Source organism: Spea bombifrons, chromosome 1 (assembly GCF_027358695.1).
Source record: "Spea bombifrons isolate aSpeBom1 chromosome 1, aSpeBom1.2.pri, whole genome shotgun sequence".
Lineage (NCBI taxonomy): Eukaryota > Metazoa > Chordata > Amphibia > Anura > Pelobatidae > Spea > Spea bombifrons.
The window spans coordinates 159,614,221-159,619,684 of NC_071087.1; the positions used below are offsets into that span (position 1 = coordinate 159,614,221).

General features: G+C 46.7%; 1 long non-coding RNA gene across 1 annotated transcript; it reads right to left on the reverse strand.

Annotated features, from left to right (window-relative positions):
• Positions 1 to 662: 662 nt before the first annotated feature.
• LOC128475969 (uncharacterized) lies at positions 663 to 4,845 on the reverse strand. Its single transcript, XR_008347012.1, has 2 exons — positions 4,799 to 4,845; positions 663 to 1,188 (listed from the first exon to the last, which is right to left on the reverse strand). It is a non-coding gene; the product is annotated as an uncharacterized LOC128475969 (long non-coding RNA).
• Between the last annotated feature and the right edge of the window lie 619 nt (positions 4,846 to 5,464).

The window sequence follows — 5,464 nt, forward strand, 5'->3', positions numbered from 1 at the left end:
TCATTTTTTACTGTTATTGTCAGGATTTTGGGGTGCAGCCGGGGGGGGTTAGTGAGGGTAGAATGGATTATCCAGCTCCTTCATTGGGGTATATAACTGGAAATTGGAATAACGGGTAAGAGTTCCCCGACTCAAACCCCTTGGTCAGGTCCCATAGAGATGATAGCTTTACGTCTATCCCGTGCATGTTGAAATGCCCTCTGCCGCTTCTGCTGGGAAGCTGTTCCATTTATCAACCACTTTCACAATAACATTACATCATGGCGTGATTTCAAGTTCAGAAATAATAATAAGTCCCTGGAGCAGAACTTGAATAAGAGGCGGACAAAAATGGTGTTTTATACACTTTACGTGAGATTTAAGAGGGTTCTCTCCAGTGGCAGATCCGCCCCATCTAGAAACCTTAATCAGTCGTTGGTCTCATCTTAGATTCAGGAGCCGCATGTCTATCCCATGCATGTTTAAATGCCCTCACTGTATTACCCTCTACCACTTCTGCTGGGAGGCTGCTCAACTCATCTACTACCACTTGAAGACATTCCATAATAATATATTTTCACCTAATGGGCAGTTTGGGGGCGTGGTTGGAGGCAGGGTTGGGTGTGGTTAGAGGTGTGGCCAGGGCAGGTCCATTAAAAAACATGCATTCTATAGCCAGAGCGTTGAATCACGTGACTTTACCAATCTTACCAACGCGTTTTCCTTTTTTACGGCTCGAAACTACACGGACAGCTTTCTATAAGATGACTGGATCCTTTATGTGATGACTGGATCCTTCTATGAGCTTTATCGTCACTCCTGTTTTAGACGGGACTGGAAGGGCCGCTTTCAGCAAGTCGGCAGCCAAACAAGCTTTCTGATTTTTTTTTTTGTATGTTATTGGGCCACTAAGATGGACTTGCCCCCCTTAAAAAAAAAGGGTCTTCAATGACCCAGAATCCCCCGGCTCGTGAAACGGGAGACATAAGCGGGACCGCCGGGCCCCCCGGACGGTTATTTTTATGCGCTTTAGGATATTTGTTGTACTTGTTTGTGGTTTTTCTGTGTTTTCTGAGTACTTTTAATAGATCCAAAGATGGAAAGTACTGTATGATGTCATAGAACTTGAACCGATGTTGGAATCGCTGACATGACGGAAACCGTTCCAAATTATTTTTCTATTTATGATCGTTTTTACATGTTTTCGCTCTGTAAATAAAAATATATATAAATAAAGAAGTTTGCCTTAAAGGTTGAAAGGGTTAATTACGGTAATTTCATGAACTCCAGTTGGAGACAGCTTTGGGGTAACGTTTTCCATGTCATTATGTGGCAATATGACATCATAGGCATACCTGGGAAAATGTGGGCTATCCCTGCGGGACGCAGCCAAGACTGCCCTGGCTGATTTGGGATTGTCAGCTGCTATGGTAGAGCTATACAGCCCAGTAATACACAAGGAAGGTATTTTTTGGCCTGGGGTCACACATAGTTGAGATGACATCACTGATTTGCATGCCTCCCAACGGTCCTGTTTTGCTAGGGTTGCCAACTTTCTTGCAAAAAAATACCAGCCATGCTAATTTGCATAATTAATTATATATGCATGACATAACAGAAACATAATGTGCACCTACCCCCCCCAATATTTCCTGTTACAGAAACATTTTTTGGGGGGGTAGGTGCCCATTATGTTTCTGTGACAGGAAATATTTTTTTTGGGGGGGGGCAGGTGCACATTATATTTCCAGAAACATAATGTGCACCCCCCCAATATTTCCTGTCACAGAAACATAATGTGCACCTACCTCCCCCCCATATTTCCTGTCACAGAAACATAATGTGCACCTACCTCCCCCCCCATATTTCCTGTCACAGAAACATAATGTGCACCTACCTCCCCCCATATTTCCTGTCACAGAAACATAATGTGCACCCCCCCATATTTCCTGTCACAGAAACATAATGTGCACCTACCTCCCCCCCATATTTCCTGTCACAGAAACATAATGTGCACCTACCTCCCCCCCATATTTCCTGTCACAGAAACATAATGTGCACCCCCCAATATTTCCTGTCACAGAAACATAACGTGCACCCCCCCAATATTTCCTGTCACAGAAACATAATGGGCACCTACCCCCCCAATATTTCCTGTCACAGAAACATAATGTGCACCCCCCCAATATTTCCTGTCACAGAAACATAATGTGCACCTACCTCCCCCCCCATATTTCCTGTCACAGAAACATAATGTGCACCTACCTCCCCCCATATTTCCTGTCACAGAAACATAATGTGCACCCCCCCATATTTCCTGTCACAGAAACATAATGTGCACCTACCTCCCCCCCATATTTCCTGTCACAGAAACATAATGTGCACCTACCTCCCCCCCATATTTCCTGTCACAGAAACATAATGTGCACCCCCCAATATTTCCTGTCACAGAAACATAACGTGCACCCCCCCAATATTTCCTGTCACAGAAACATAATGGGCACCTACCCCCCCAATATTTCCTGTCACAGAAACATAATGTGCACCCCCCCAATATTTCCTGTCACAGAAACATAATGTGCACCTACCTCCCCCCCCATATTTCCTGTCACAGAAACATAATGTGCACCTACCTCCCCCCCATATTTCCTGTCACAGAAACATAATGTGCACCCCCCCAATATTTCCTGTCACAGAAACATAACGTGCACCCCCCCAATATTTCCTGTCACAGAAACATAATGTGCACCTACCTCCCCCCATATTTCCTGTCACAGAAACATAATGTGCACCCCCCCATATTTCCTGTCACAGAAACATAATGTGCACCTACCTCCCCCCCATATTTCCTGTCACAGAAACATAATGTGCACCTACCTCCCCCCCATATTTCCTGTCACAGAAACATAATGTGCACCCCCCAATATTTCCTGTCACAGAAACATAACGTGCACCCCCCAATATTTCCTGTCACAGAAACATAATGTGCACCTACCTCCCCCCATATTTCCTGTCACAGAAACATAATGTGCACCTACCTCCCCCAATATTTCCTGTCACAGAAACATAATGTGCACCCCCCCATATTTCCTGTCACAGAAACATAATGTGCACCTACCTCCCCCCCATGTTCCTGTCACAGAAACATAATGTGCACCTACCCCCCCATATTTCCTGTCACAGAAACATAATGTGCACCTACCTCCCCCCATATTTCCTGTCACAGAAACATAATGTGCACCTACCTCCCCCCCCATATTTCCTGTCACAGAAACATGGGGGGGAGGTAGGTGCACATTATGTTTCTGTGACAGGAAATATGGGGGGGTGCACATTATGTTTCTGTGACAGGAAATATGGGGGGAGGTAGGTGCACATTATGTTTCTGTGACAGGAAATATTGGGGGGGTGCACGTTATGTTTCTGTGACAGGAAATATGGGGGGGAGGTAGGTGCACATTATATTTCCTGTCACAGAAACATAACGTGCACCCCCCCAATATTTCCTGTCACAGAAACATAATGTGCACCTACCTCCCCCCATATTTCCTGTCACAGAAACATAATGTGCACCCCCCCATATTTCCTGTCACAGAAACATAATGTGCACCTACCTCCCCCCCATATTTCCTGTCACAGAAACATAATGTGCACCTACCTCCCCCCCATATTTCCTGTCACAGAAACATAATGTGCACCCCCCAATATTTCCTGTCACAGAAACATAACGTGCACCCCCCCAATATTTCCTGTCACAGAAACATAATGTGCACCTACCTCCCCCCATATTTCCTGTCACAGAAACATAATGTGCACCTACCTCCCCCAATATTTCCTGTCACAGAAACATAATGTGCACCCCCCCATATTTCCTGTCACAGAAACATAATGTGCACCTACCTCCCCCCCATGTTCCTGTCACAGAAACATAATGTGCACCTACCCCCCCATATTTCCTGTCACAGAAACATAATGTGCACCTACCTCCCCCCATATTTCCTGTCACAGAAACATAATGTGCACCTACCTCCCCCCCCATATTTCCTGTCACAGAAACATAATGTGCACCTACCTCCCCCCCCATATTTCCTGTCACAGAAACATAACGTGCACCCCCCCAATATTTCCTGTCACAGAAACATAATGTGCACCTACCTCCCCCCATATTTCCTTTCACAGAAACATAATGTGCACCCCCCATATTTCCTGTCACAGAAACATAATGTGCACCTACCTCCCCCCCATATTTCCTGTCACAGAAACATAATGTGCACCTACCTCCCCCCCATATTTCCTGTCACAGAAACATAATGTGCACCCCCCAATATTTCCTGTCACAGAAACATAACGTGCACCCCCCCAATATTTCCTGTCACAGAAACATAATGTGCACCTACCTCCCCCCATATTTCCTGTCACAGAAACATAATGTGCACCTACCTCCCCCAATATTTCCTGTCACACAAACATAATGTGCACCCCCCATATTTCCTGTCACAGAAACATAATGTGCACCCCCCCAGATTTCCTGTCACAGAAACATAATGTGCACCTACCTCCCCCCCCATATTTCCTGTCACAGAAACATAATGTGCACCTACCTCCCCCCCCATATTTCCTGTCACAGAAACATAATGTGCACCTACCTCCCCCCCATGTTTCCTGTCACAGAAACATAATGTGCACCTACCTCCCCCCCATGTTCCTGTCACAGAAACATAATGTGCACCTACCCCCCCCATATTTCCTGTCACAGAAACATAATGTGCACCTACCTCCCCCCCATATTTCCTGTCACAGAAACATAATGTGCACCTACCGCAGTTCAGTTTTATCAGTGCAGGCAGGAGTAGGGACGTAAGGCTTGCCACAGGCCGGCCGGTCTGAGGATGCTGCCAGACTCCAGAGCGCTGGGGGAAGTGACGTCATGAAATGAAACATCACTTCCCACCAGCGCTCAGCCTCCGCCAATCACGCCGTTGCGGCGCTAAAGACACAGCGGCGGGAGGGGGAGCGCTCTAATGGGTGCTCCCCCTCCTGCCAATCACTCTGCCGGTCTGCCCATTGCATTGCCGGTATTTTTAATGTACCGATACCGGCAGGGTGCTCTAAATTGCCCTTCTACCGCCTTTCAGAACAGAGGTATTTGGGGGGTAGAAGTTGGGTGATCAGGAACTCCCCGGGGGGCGGCTGCTCCTTTTCATGAAGGATTCACTGGGCAGTGAGCAGTACGACCCAACACACCCGACATCCACTGGCGGCTACAAAGCGTTTCTGAGAGTATTTTTCCTCCTCTGGTCACAAAATGGAATTTATTTGAAATCATTTTCCGAAACTTCCCCTGACGGTACCCCCTCCCCCCCAACCTGTGCCCTAAAGGTGTATAGATTTAACCCCTCCATACGTATACACCGCGAGAGCAGCCATTTTCACTTCCCGTTCCCGGCGTCTACGTGATTATTCCTCCCCATTACGTTATCGCCAT